Raw genomic sequence first — 15,515 nt, forward strand, 5'->3', positions numbered from 1 at the left:
ATCATAGCTAAAAACTTCCCTCAATTAAGGCAGGAAAACATCTCACATGTTCAGGAAGCACAGAGAACTCCATTAAAGAGAAACCCAAAAAAATGAACACTAAGAAACATCATAATTATAATACCAAAGCTAAGTGATAAAGAGAAAATATTAAAAGCTGCTACAGAAGAAAAGAATATCACCTACAAAGGAGCCCCCATAAAAATGACTTCTGACTTCTCAACAGAAACACTTGAGGCCAGAAGGGAATGGCTAGAAATATTGAAAGTAGTGAAGAACAAGAGCCTACAACCAAGACTACTTTATCCAGCAAGGTTATCATTTAAAATTGAAGGACAAATAAAAAGTTTTACAAACAAACAAAAAAAAAACTCAAGGAATTTACTAGACCCAAACTAAGGTTGCAAGAAATGTTAAGGGGCCTGTTGTAAACAGATCAAAAGAGAAAAAAATATAGCAAAAGAGAAATACAAATTTAAAGAATAAAATGGCAATAAATAAATACATATCAATAATAACCTTAAATGTAAATGGATTAAATAATCCAATCAAAAGAAATAGGATAGCTGTGTGGATAAGAAAACAGGACCCATACATATGCTGTCTACAAGAGACACACCTGAATTCAAAAGATGCCCATAGACTGAAGATAAAAGAATGGAAAAAAATATTTCAGGCAAATGGAAATGAAAAAAAAGCTGGGGAAGCAATACTTATATCAGATAAATTGGACTTCAAAACAAAAAACTTTAGTAACAGATAAAGGCTACTACATAATGATATAGAAAGCAATCCAACAGGAAGACATAACCATTATAAATATCTACACACCTAATATAGGAGCACCTAAATATATAAAGCAGACTTTGATGGATTAAAAAGGTGAGATCAACAACAATACTATAATAGTAGGGGATTTCAATACCCCACTAACATCACTAGATATATCCTCAATAAAGAAAATTAACAAAGAAACAGCAGACTTAAAGAACGTACTATATCAACTCGATTAAATAGATATCTTCAGAACCTTTCACCCTAAACCAGCAGAATATACATTCTTTTCAAGTGCTCATGGTACATTCTCTAGGATAGACCACATGTTAGGGCACAAAAGCGGCCACAACAAATTTAGGAAGATTGAAATCATATCGAGCACTTTCTCTGATCACAATGGCATGAAACTAGAAATCAACCACAACAGAAAAACTAAAAAATACACAAACACTTGAAAATTAAAGCACGTTATTAAATAACAAATGGGTAAACAATGAGATCAAAGAAGAAATGTAAAAATTACTAGAAACTAATAAAAATGAGCGTACATCAATTTAAAATTTATAGGCACAGCAAAAGCAGTCTTGAGAGGGAAGTTTATAGCATTACAGGCATACATCAAAAAGCTAGAAAAAGCTCAAATAAAAAACTTGACCCTACATCTAAAAGAACTAGAAAAAGAACAGCAAGTAAAGCCCAGAGCTAGTAGAAGAAAGGAAATATTAAAGATAAGAGCAGAAATAAATGACATAGACGCTAAAGAAACAATACAGAGGATCAATAAAACCAGGAGCTGGTTCTTTGAAAAGGTAAACAAGATGGATGAACCTTTAACCAGAGTCACCAAGAAAAAAGAAAGAGGACTCAAATAAATAAAATTGGAAACAAGAGTGGAGAAATAACAACTGACACAACAGAAATATAAAATATTGTAAAAAATACTATGAAGAACGGTAAACCAAAAAACTAGACAACCTAGATGAAATGGACAAATTCCTTGAAACATATAATCTTCCAAAAATTAATCTGGAAGAATCAGAAAACCTAAACAGACCAATTACAACAAATAAGATTGAAAGGAATTATCAAAAAAATCCCCCCCAAAAAAGTCCTGGGCCTGATGGCTTTATAAGTGAATTCTACCAAATATTTAAAGAAGAATTAACTCCTATTCTTCTCAAGCTATTTCAAAAAATTCAAGAGGAAGGAAGACTTCCAAGCTCCTTTTATGAGGCAAGTATAATTCTGATTCCAAAACCAGGCAAAGAAAACACAAAGAAAGTTATAGGCCAATATCCCTGATAAATATAGATGCTAAAATCCTCAACAAAATATTAGCAAACCATAACCAGCAATATATGAATAAAATCATACACCAGGATCAAGTGGGATTTATTCTTAGGAGGCAAGGCTAGTACAATATTCGCAAATCAATCAATGTGATTCATCACATAAACAAAAGGAAGGAGAAAAACCACATGATAATTTCAATAGATGAAGAAAAAGCATTTGATAAAATCCATTCATGATCAAAACTCTCAGCAAATTAAGAATACAGGGAACATACCTCAACATGATACAGGCCATCTTTGACAAACCCACAGCCAACATCATACTCAATGGGCAAAAATTAAAAGCAATCTCCTTAAGATAAGGAACAAGGCAGGGGTACCCCCTTTCACCACTCTTATTCAACATAGTTCTGGAAGACCTAGACACAGCAATCAGACATGTAAAAGAAATAAAAGGCATCCAAATTTGAAAAGAAGTAAAACTATCGTTATTTGCAGATGATACGATATTGTATATAGAAAACCCTAAATTCGCAGTCAAAAAGACCTGATAAATGAATTCAGCAAGGTGGCAGGATATAAAATTTATACTCAGAAATTAGAGGCATTTTTATACACTAAAGATGAACTGTCAGAAAGAGAAATTAAGGAATCAATCCCCTTTATCATTGCAGCCAAAAAATTAAAGTACCCAGGAATAAATTTAACCAGGGAGATTAAAGACTTGTACTCAGAAAATTATAAAACATTGATAAAAAAAGTCAGGGAAGATACAAACAAGTGGAAGCATATACCGTGCACATGGTTAGGAAAAATAAACATCATTAAAATGTCTATATTACCCAACGCAACTTATAAATTCAATACAATACCAATTAAAATACCAATAACATACTTTAAAGATATAGATCACATATTCCAAAAATTTATATAAAACCAAAAGAGAACACAAATAGCCTCAGCAATCTTGAAAAGGAAGAATAAAGTGGGAGGTATCACACTTCCAGATATCAAGTTATTCTATAAGGCCATTGTACTCAAAACAGCCTGGTACTGGCATAAGAACAGGCATATAGATCAATGGAAAAGAACAGAGAACCCAGAAATAAATCCATAGCTCTATGGACAACTGATATTTGACAAAGGATGTAAGAGCATACATTGGAGTAAAGACAACCTCTACAACAAATGCTGTTGGGAAAATTGGACAGCTACCTGCAAAAAATAAAACTAGACCACCAACTTACACCATTCACAAAAATAAACTCAAAATGGATAAAAGACTTAAATGTAATCCATGAAACCATAAGCATCTTAGAAGAAAACATAGGCAGTAAGCTCTCTGACATTTCTCACAGCAATATATTTGCCAATTTGTCTCCACAGGCAAGTGAAATAAAAGACAGGATAGACAAATGGGACTTTATCAAACTAAAAAGATTCTGCACAGCTAAAGACAATAAAAACAGAATAAAAGACAAACTACAAAATGGAAGAATATATCTGACAATATGTCTGATAAGGGGTTAATAAGCAAAATTTATAAAGAACTTGTAAAACTTAATACCAGGAGATGACGTCAGAGAAATGGTGCTGTAAGGAGCTATACTGATAAATCTCCCTAAAAATTCCACAAGATCTTCAAACAGAGACAGAAATATCTATCATTGGAGCCTCCAGAAGTTTCACACTAAATGCAAAGGTATGATTGAGCAAAAAGTTGACTAAATATATAATCAAACCTGAAAAAATAAGGAGGAAGAAACACTCTGCCTTCCTCACTAACCTAAATAAGGGCTGCTTTCACTGGGAACTGAGAGTATAGGAAATAAGGCGGGCATAGGGTGTGAATAGAACCAGACTGCAGCAAAAACATCTGAATCAGGCTGTGGCACGGACATCCAAGCCAAGAAAAAACTGTGCTTCTGGCAACCCAGTAAACCCAAGCTAAGGCTCGCACCAAACCGAGAAAAAGAAAGGCACTTGGGAGAGCCATCAACCCCGATCTCCTGGTCGGCGCACGCAGATAGTGGATGAGAGATTCCTCTAGAGCCCTAGGAGTGGGCGTCCGTGTTACCAACAGAAGGGCAGAGTCAGAGGCCTTTGTGTGGGTGGAAAGCAGAATCTCAGGGCTGCCCCTGCACCCTGAAAAAGCAGCGCAAGAGAGGGAGCGGGAGCAAAATTCCCTACCTCAATCTTTTCCATGTGGGCAGGGCGCCTCACCCGGAGTGAGAGGCAGCTGGCCTAATCTCTTGGTCGGCAAGCACGAAAGATTTCCCCAGGAGTGGGCTCCTGTGTTCCTGGAAAGAGGGGCAGAGTCAGAGGTCTTTGTGTGGACCAAACCCGCGCTCGATTATATTAGCAGTTCTGACTGATTGAACCTTACACCGAGCCCTGTGCTGAGTGGGAATAAAGTGGAGATTTGCCAGTTCTTTGAGCCTATTACTCTCCAGGCAGAGGCAGCAGCAACCCCATAGCTGGATCATCAAGCTACTAATTCAGGAAGGAAAGACTAGGAGAGAGGCTCTGGGAATACAGACTCTCATTGGAGGAGCCTGCAAATGCTAATGAGCCTCGACTGACAATGAGACTGAAACCCAATATATAACATCACCATAGAGATTTATCAACTGCAAACCTCTACCTAAGCATGCCACAGGGGTAGAACCCGGGGTACAGAGTCACCGACCAGAAAGAGGGAGAGAAAAGAAAAAGCAAAAAGATAACCTCTAAAAATCAAGAATAATCCACAGACTTTATAACCTATCCCATTTTATTATATTTGTTCATTTGTTTCTCTTATCTTCTTGTCTTGATTATTTTCTTCCTCTTCCAATTTTGTCATTTAATTTTCTGCTGGTCTTACTCTCTCCTCTCCTTGAACTACACTACCCATAAGTGTTACATCTCCCATTATCTTTTTTTTTCTTCCTTTCTCTCTATGAGGGTTGCACTCCAAAACCCGTCGCTCTCTCTCTCTCTCTCTCTCTCCTTTTATTCTTTATCCTCTTTTTGTGTTTTCCTCTAACTTTATTTCTTTCTCCCTCTATATTAGTTTCTTCTTTTCTCCTTTAATTTTCCTCTCATTCAATCCTTAATCACGAACAAATTACTTTATCTGGGACTCAAATTTTTCTTTGTGGCCCTTTGGGGTTTTTTTACTTCAATTTTATATCTCACTAACAGTGCTCCCAACCGTGGCTTTCCATTTTATCTAGTTCTTGCTCAAATAACTACAACAGTAATTTTTTAATTATTTTCCCTTTTTCCTGTTTCCCCCTTATTCCTCTCATCATATCTCTTAGTCAACCATCACCTAAAAGCAAATCATTTTATTCTTGACCCAAATTTTTTCCGTTTTTGCATTTTTTGCATCCATACCCCCTTTTTTGCCCCTTATCGCTTCTCCTCATCTCAGACACTCCATTATAGGTAGTTTTTGTTCTATTAAGCAAATATAATTTACAGTTCACCACAGATTTTTCTAAAGAAAGAGGAGAGAGGAGAGGAGAAAAAAAAACAGGGAGAGAATAATAATTTTTCTATTTATTCTTTTTTGTTTTTTATTTTTATTTTTTTAATTTTTAATTTTTAATTTTTATTTTTTTTAATTTATAATTTTTTATTAATTCTCATTGATATTATTAACAAAACCACCCTCAGATGCCATTAAGGAAAAAGAAATCAAATATCATGGATACAAAAGACAGGTAGCACATATAGATAAGAAAAAATATATGGAGAAAAAATTTAATATATTGGAAACCTTGAAGCTAAATGACAGAGAATTTAAAATAGAAATCCTAAAAATACTGAGAAATACAAGAAAACACAGAAAGGAAATTTAGGGAGCTCAGAAAACAACTCAATGAACACAAAGAATATATTACCAAGAAAATTGAAACTATGAAAACAAATCAAACAGAGAAGAAAAACTCAATTCACGAGCTGAAAAACGAGGTAAGAAGCGTAGCTAATAGAATAGGCCTGAAAGAAGGTAGAATTAGGGACATAGAAGACAAGCAACTTGAGGCACAACAGAGAGAGAAAAGATACTCAAAAATTTTAAAAAATGAGAAAGCCCTACAGAAATTGTCTGACTCCATCAAAAAGAATAACATAAGAATAATAGGTATATCAGAGAGAGAAAATGGAATGGAAAACACATTCAAACAAATAATACATGAGAACTTCCTAAGCCTGTAAAAAGAACTAAAGCCTCAAATTTAAGTAGCAAACAGAACTCTGAGTTTTCTTAACCCCAACAAACCTACTCCAAGGCACATCATAATAAAATTGGCACAAACCAAAGAAAAAGAAAAAATTCTCAAGGCAGCCAGGAAAAAGAAGTATACAACATATAAAGGAAGGCCCATTATATTATCATCTGATTTCTCAACGAAAACTCTACAAGCTAGAAGAGAGTGGACCCCAATATTTAAAGTCCTGAAAGAGAGAAACTTTCAGTCACGAATACTATACCCATCAAAGCTATCCTTCAAATACGAAGGAGAAATAAAAACATTCACAAATACAGAAAAGAAGAGGAAATTTATTATCAGAAAAACCCCACTCCAGGAATTACTAAAGGGGGTTTTCCAACCAGATACAAAGAACAAAACAAAACAAAACCACAAGTAAAAGCTCCACCAAGAATACAATAAAACTAAATTTAAACTGTGACAACAATTAAAGAAACACAAAAAAAGGGGGGGGGAGAGGATGGAGATTAAGAGTAGCAAAGGATGATGGAGAGCAAAAGTACTCACATGATTTTGCAATACAACAAACAGGGTAGGAATCCTTTTCATTACTTAATGGTAACCACCCTTGGAAAAACCACCGCAGAAACACATGATTTAAAAAAGATAGCAACAGAGGAAAGATGTATGGAATACAACCCAAAAAAACCAAAACATAAAAAAATGAAAGAGAAGAATCAAACAAGACACAAAACTAACAGAAAGCAATATATAAAATGGCAATAGGGAACCCACAAGTGTCAATAATTACACTAAATGTAAATAAATTAAACTCACCAATAAAAAGGCACAGAGTAGCAGAATGTATTAAAAAAAAAAATCCAAATGTATGCTTCCTACAAAAAACTCATCTAAGCAACAAGGATAAAAACAAATTCAAAGTGAAAGTCTGGAAAACAATACTCCAAGCAAATCACATAAAAAAAGCAGGCATAGCAATACTCATATCTGATAATGCTGACTACAAGAGAGCAAAAGTACTCAGAGACAAAAATGGTCATTTCATAATAATTAAAGGGATGTTGAATCAAGAAGACATAACAATTCTTAATATATATGCACCAAACCATGGAGAACCAAAATATATAAGACAGCTACTTATTGACCTTAAAAAAAAAACTGACAAAAATACAATCATATTTGGAGACCCCAATACACCGCTGACAGCTTTAGATCGGTCATCCAAACAGAGAATCAATAAGGATATAATGGCCTTAAACGAAACACTAGAGCACCTACAGGACATTTTATCCCAAAGGGACAGAGTATACATTTCTCTCCAGTGTACATGGATAATTCTCAAGAATTGACCATATGTTGGGCCACAAAAACAACATATGCAAATTCAGAAAAATCAAACTTCTACTGAGCATATTTTCTGACCATAAAGCCTTGAAACTAGAATTAAAATACAAAAAAGAGGGGAAAACCCCACAAAAATCTGGAAACTAAACAACACACTTTTAAAAAATGAATGGGTCAAAGGATAAATAAGCACAGAGATCAAAAGATATATACAAATGAAAATGATAATACAACATATCAGAATCTCTGGGATGCAGCAAAAGCAGTGATAAGAGGGAAGTTCATATCACTTCAGGCCTATATGAACAAACAAGAGAGAGCCCAAGTGAATCACTTAACTTCACACCTTAAGAAACTGGAAAAAGAAGAAAAAAGACAACCCAAAACCAGCCGAAGAAACAAGATAATGAAAATCAGAACAGAAATAAATGAAATAGAGAACAGAAAAACTTTAGAAAAAATTAATAGAACAAGGAGCTGGTTCTTGAAAAGATCAACAAAATTGACAAACCCTTGGCAAGACTTACCAAGGAAAAAAGAAAAAGAACTCATATAAACAAAATCCAAAATGAAAGAGGAGAAATCACCATGAACATCATAGATATACAAAGAATTATTGTAGAATACTATGAAAAACTTTATTCCACTGAAGTCAACAATCTACATGAAATGGATAAATTCCTAGAACAAAACAACATTCCTAGACTGAGTCAAGAGGAAGCAGAAAGCCTAAACAGACCAATTAGTAAGGAAGAAATAGAAAAAACTATTAAAAACCAACCCAAAAATAAAAGTCCAGGCCCAGAGGGTTATACTAGCAAATTCTATCAAACATTCAAAGAAGACTTGGTTCCTATTCTACTCAAAGTCTTCCAAAAAATTGAAGAAGAAGCAATACCTCCCAACACATTTTATGAGGACAACATAACCCTCATACCGAAACCAGGAAAGGACGGCACAAAAAAATAAAACTACACACCGATATCTCTAATGAATACAGATGCTAAAATACTAAACAAAATACTAGCAAATCAAATACAACAACATATTAATAGAATAATACATCACGATCAAGTGGGATTCATCCCAGAATCTCAAGGTTGGTTCAACATACGTAAAACGGTTAACAAAATACACCATATCAACAAAACAAAGAACAAAAACCACATGATCTTATCAATAGACGCAGAAAAGGCATTCGATAAAATACAACACAATTTTATGTTTAAGACTCTCAACAAAATGGGTATAAAAATAAAATATCTCAATATAATAAAGGCCATATATGATAAACCATCAGCTAACATCATATTAAATGGCACTAAACTGAAGGCTTTCTCCCTTAAATCAGGAACAAGACAGGGTTGTCCACTCCCTCCACTCTTATTTAATGTGGTACTAGAGGTTCTAGCCAGAGCAATCAGACAAGACAAAGAAATAGAAGGCATCCATATCTGAAAAGAAGAAGTAAAGGTATCACTTTTAGCAGATGATATGATCCTATACATCGAAAACCCCAAAGAATCCCCAAAAAGACTACTAGAAACAATAAGCCAATACAGTAAGGTCGCAGGATACAAAATTAACATACAGAAGTCAATAACCTTTCTATATGCCAACAATGAAACAATTGAGAATGAACTCAAAAGAATAATCCTTCACGATTGCAACAAAAAAAAATAAAATACTTAGGAATAAACATAACAAAGAATGTAAAGGATTATATAATAAAAACTACAAACCATTGTTAAGAAAAATAAAAAAAGATACAATGAGATGAAAGAATATTCTTTTTTCTTGTACAGGAGGAATAAATATAATCAAGATGGTTATATTACCCAAAGCAATATACAAATTTCATGCAATTCCCATCAAAATTCCAATGACATTTTTTAAAGAAATGGAACAAAAAATCATCAGATTTATATGGAACTATAAAAAACCCTGAATAACCAAAGCAATCTTAAAGAAAAAAAACAAAGGTGGGGGCATTAAAATACCTGACTTCAAACTATATTATAAAGCCACGACAATCAAAAAAACATGGTATTGGCAGAAAAATAGACACTCAGACCAATGAAACCAAATAGAAAGTTCAGACATACAACCACATATATATGATCAAATAATTTTTGATAAAGGAGCCAACAACACACAATGGAGAAAAGAAAGCCTCTTCAATAAATGGTGCTGGGAAAATTGGAAAGCCACATGCAAAAGAATGGGACTTGACTACAGTTTGTCCCCTTGTACTAAAATTAATTCAAAATGGATCAAAGACCTAAATATAAGACCTGAAACAATAAAGGACAGAGAAGAAAACATAGGATCTAAACTCATGGACCTGGGTTTTAAAGAGCATTTTATGAACTTGACTCCAAAGGCAAGAGAAGTGAAGGCAAAAATTAATGAATGGGACTACATCAGACTAAGAAGTTTTTGCTCAGCAAGAGAAACTGACAACAAAATAAACAGACAGCCAACTAAATGAGAAATGATATTGTCAAACAACAGCTCAGATAAGGGCCTAATATCCAAAATATACAAAGAACTCATAAAACTCAACAACAAAGAAACAAACAATCCAATAATAAAATGGAAAGAGGACATGATCAGACACTTCTCTCAGGAAGAAATACAAATGGCCAACAGATATATAGAAAGATGTTCATCTTCATTTGTTATTAGAGAAATGCAAAACAAAACTGCAATGTGATACCACCTCACACCCACTAGATTAGCTTTTATTAAGACAGGTAATAGCAAATGTTGGAGAGGCTTTGGAGAAAAAGGAACCCTCATTCATTGTTAGTGGGAATGTAAAGTAGTACAACTATTATGGAAGAAAGTATGGTGGTTCTTCAAAAAAACTGAAAATAGAACTACCTTATAACCCAGCAATCCCTCTACTGGGTATATACTCCAAAAACTCAGAAACACTGATACATAAAGACACATGCAGCCCCATGTTCATTGCAGCATTTTTCAGAGTGGCCAAGACATGGAAACAACCAAAAGCCCTTCAATAGAAGACTGGATAAAGAAGATGTGGCACATATACACTATGGAATACTACTCAGCCATAAGAAATGATGACATTGGATCATTTACAACAAAATGGTGGGATCTTGATAACATTATACGGATATGGATAACATTATTCCATACGTAGGTGGGACATAAAAACGAGACCAAGAGACATTGATAAGAGTGTGGTGGTAATGGGGGGGAGGGGGGGGAGAAAAAGGGGGAGGGGGGCACAAAGAAAACTACATAGAGGTGACAGAGGACAATCTGACTTTGGGTGATGAGTATGCAACATAATTGATTGACAAAATAACCTAGACATGTTTTCTTGGAACATATGTACCCTGATTTATTGATGTCACCTAGTAAAATTAATTTTAAAAAAAACAGTACCAGGAAGACAAACAATCCAATCCAAAAATGGGCAAAGAAAAATGAATAGACACTTCTCCTAAGAAGACATACAGGTGGCTAATAGGCATATGAAAAAAATGCTCAACATTACTAATCATTAGAGAAATGCAAATTAAAACCGCAATGAGATATCACCTCACAACAGTCAGAATGGCGCTCATCAATAAAACAACACAGAATAAGTGCTGGCGAGGATGTGGAGAAAAGGCAACCCACCTGCACTGCTGGTGGGAATGTAGACTGGTGCAGCCACTGTGGAAAACAGTATGGAGGTTCCTCAAATATTGAAAATCAAACTGCCTTTTGACCCAGTTATCCCACTGTTAGGAATATACCCCAAGAGCTCCATAGCACTCTATGAAAAGGAGAAATGCATTCCCATGTTTATGGCAGCATTGTTCACAACAGCGAAGATCTGGAAACAGCCCAAGTGTCTGTTAGAGGACAAATGGATTAAAAAGCTTTCATACATATGTACTATAGAATAAGTAAATCAGAAAAAACTAAGAACTATATGATTCCATACATAGGTGAAACATAAAAATGTGACTCAGAGACATGGACAACAGTGTGGGGGTTATGAGTTGGGGGGAAGGAGAGGGAGGGGGTTGGGGGAGGGGAGGGGCACAAAACCAGTTAGAAAGGTGTTTCCCAACGTGGGAACCACGCCCCACAGGGGGGCAATTTGATAGTTAAGGGGGGCAATTTCAAAATGGACTCGACACGACTTTAACTCTTTCTCCCCGGGCCATTTAAATGCAATGCTAGATATCGGTGCCAAATTTAACAAAAAATGCAATTCTTAAATAATTGCGGTAAATAATTATTAAGTATAATTTTGTTTGACGAGACCAAAATATCAACTGGGTGATTGGCGTCATCAAGTAAACTTCATCCTGGGTTCACCGCGGAGCATGCCGTCTGCCGCGGGGAACCCCGGATGTTTTAAAAACTCGCTAAACAATGCAGTTATTCTCACCTAATTGGCCCATCACAACTTCTGTAGTGTTTCACATCATTCAGTTGGTGTTAATTTGAAAGTGTCAGTCAAAACTGTTGTAAAAGCTTGTTGATTTAATAAATATACATATATATATTGTATAGATACAATTGGTAAGTATTTGATTTTATTTTTATCAATATTAAACTCTTTATTAAGTACTTCTTGCATCGGGGCTAGAAAGCACTAATATTTTATAAATATTATTGGGGCTATAATAGTGCATGCACGACCATTTTAATTTTAGAAGCATAACTTTCCAGAAAATTTTGTCAAGTGGAAAAAATATAGATACCTTTTGATTTGCGGTGGTAGTGTAGTAAATGTGTTATATACATTTAAATAAATATGAATTTTTAGTATACGTTTACTCTATGTCACATTGAATATATTTTAACACATATTTTAATATTAGTTTTTAATTGATCTTATTTTTATTATAGCCCATAGTAAAATGAGTGGTGCAAGCAAGAAAAAAACTCATCAATATTCGGAGGAATATTTAAAATTTGGGTTCATATCCGCTGTTCACGATGAGCAGATTCCTTTTCGTCTTTTATGCCAGCAATGCTTGACCAATGAATCAATGAAACGAGGTCGTCTTGAGGCGCATTTGAAGGCGAAACATAGTGCTCATATTAATTCAGATTTGAGTTACTTTAAAACTTTAAAGAAAAATTTTGAAAAAAGAACAACATTAAAGTCTCTATTTACTGCTCATACTTCAACTAATAATCGTGTTCTTGAGGCTAGTTATCAAATTTCTTTATTCATCGCTAAAACTGGAGAAAATCACACTATAGGAGAGAATTTAATAAAACCGTCAATATCAGTATTTCTTTAAATGGTTCTTGAAAAAGATGACAAAGATGTAAAAGCTATGCCACTCAGTAACAATTCTGTTAGCAGAAGAATAGAAAAAATGAGTGAGGATATTGAAAAACAACTTATTGAAAAGCTGAAAACAAGAAAATTCTCCTTGCAAGTGGATGAATCAACTTTGAGAGACAGTGAGGCAGTATTGATAACTTACGTAAGATATATTGATGAAGGACATTTTGCTGAAGAAATGTTGTTCTGTAAAAGATTAGAAAGCACCACTACCTCCAAAGATATATATATAATAAGCTAAAAAACTACTTAGATGTCAATGATATACTAATGAAAAATATAACATCTTGTGCTGCAGATGGTGCTCCCAATATGATGGGCAAGAAAAATGACTGCTTAAAATTGATGAAAGATGCAAATCCAGAAATGATTCTTGTGCATTGTGTTATTCATAGGGAAAACTTGGTAGCTAAAAACATCTCGCCTGTTCTGAATGAAGTATTACATACAGTAATAAAGTGTGTTAATGCTATTAAAGCTAGTGCCAAATGTGAGCGTCTTTTCAAGCTATTTTGTGAAGAACAAAATGAAGATCATGTGAGACTTTTATTTCATACTGAAGTAAGATGGCTATCTAAAGGAAACTGTTTGAAAAGATTTATGGAACTGTTTGATACTCTTAGTGATTTTTTAAGCGACAAACCTGAAATGAAGTATCTGTTAACAATAGATGGTAAAGCATTTGTGAGTTATTTAGCCGATATCTTTGAAAAACTAAATATATTAAATAAGCAACTTCAAGGAACAAATAAAACTCTTGTCAATGCAAAAGCAAAGATATTTGGTTTCATTACCAATATTGAGTTATGTCAGAAACATATTAACAACAAAAACTTTAAAGTTTCATTGGCTCCAAAAATGTGAAGTAACTGATACTGCTTTACTTGTTATTGTTAATCATTTGAATATTCTATCGACTGATTTAAAAGAAAGAATTTCTGATTTAAAACAAATTGATTTCCCAACATGGATGATGCAGCCAATGTTAGTGGATTTGTCTGATATATCAAATATGCAGTATCAAGAAGAACTTGCAGAATTGCAAAATGATGAGTCAGTTAAATCTTTATTTAATATCAAAGGAGTGATGGCATGGCTTTGTGAGGACACAGAAATCAAATACCCAAATTCAACCAAATGTGCAAGAAAACTATTGCTACCATTTCCATCTTCATTTTTAGCTGAATTTAAATTTAGTGCTGTAAATGATTTACTGGTAAAAAAAAGAAATCGGCTAGATATAACACAATGTGGAGACTTGAGACTAAAGCTAACCAAATTGGAACCTAATATAAAATCTCTGTGCAGCAAGCATCAAGCACAAGGATCACACTAAATTAAAATAATAAATTAATATAGAAAAATCTGTATTAAAATTATTTGGAATTTAAATTTGTTTTTCATTATATGTTTTGAAATTTTACTTACTGTGTTTTGTTAACAATTTCATAGTGATTTCTTCCTAGAACCTATCATTTATGTTTATTAAGTGAACAAATCAATTTTTTAATGTTAAAAATTATGTATGTTACATAAGGGGGGACATAAAAATTTTAGAAAGGTTAAGGTGGGGCATGGCACAGAAAAGGTTGGGAAACACTGAGTTAGAAGGTGATGAAAGACAATTGGATTTTAGGTGATGGAAATGCAACATAAGCAAATGTCAAAATAACCTAGAGATGTTTTCTCTGAACATATGTACCCTAATTTATCAATGTCACCCCTTTAAAATTAATAAAAAAAAGACTTTGTCTCAGGGCTAATTCAGGCAGTTAGAAGAATAGTATAAGGATGCTAATTCTGCTTCTCAGGCCACATCCTGCAAAAGGGGCCCCAAGCAAATTGGTGATTTGGTTCCTGATTTTGCCAATTGGAAAAAAAAAAAAAGGTCAGGAACGCCCTGAAATGGAACTAACAATACAAGGGCATAAATTTAAAGGCCTTTAGATACTGGAGCTGATGTATCTGTTTTTGCTAAGCTACATTGGCTTCCTTCCTGGCCTACTCATGCAGCAGCCACAGAATTACAAGGTATAGGGCAGAGTAAATCCCCTCAACAAAGTTCTAGTTTTTTACATTGGGAAGATTAAGAAGGTCATTCTGGATTTTTTTAGGCCTTATGCGCTCCCTGGATGGCCAGTTAATTTGTGGGGTAGAGATGTTTTGAAAAATATGGGAGTGTTGCTTGTCAGTTCTAATGGTTTAGTCAGTACTCAGATACTTGATCAGGGATTTTTGCCCACTAAGGACTAGGGAAAGAACAGCAAGGAATTCTCACCCCATAGAAATGTGGATTTTTTTTTAAAATAAATTTTTATTAATGGTAATGGGATGACATTAATAAATCAGGGTACATATATTCAAAGAAAACATGTCTAGGTTATTTTGTCATTAAATTATGTTGCATACCCCTCGCCCAAAGTCAGATTGTCCTTCGCCACCCTCTATCTAGTTCTCTGTGCCCCTCCCCCTCCCCCTAACTCTCCCCCTGTCCTCCCTCCCCCCACCCCTGGTAACCACCACACTCTTGTCCATGTCTCTTAGTCT

Source organism: Saccopteryx leptura, chromosome 2, assembly GCF_036850995.1.
Source record: "Saccopteryx leptura isolate mSacLep1 chromosome 2, mSacLep1_pri_phased_curated, whole genome shotgun sequence".
NCBI lineage: Eukaryota > Metazoa > Chordata > Mammalia > Chiroptera > Emballonuridae > Saccopteryx > Saccopteryx leptura.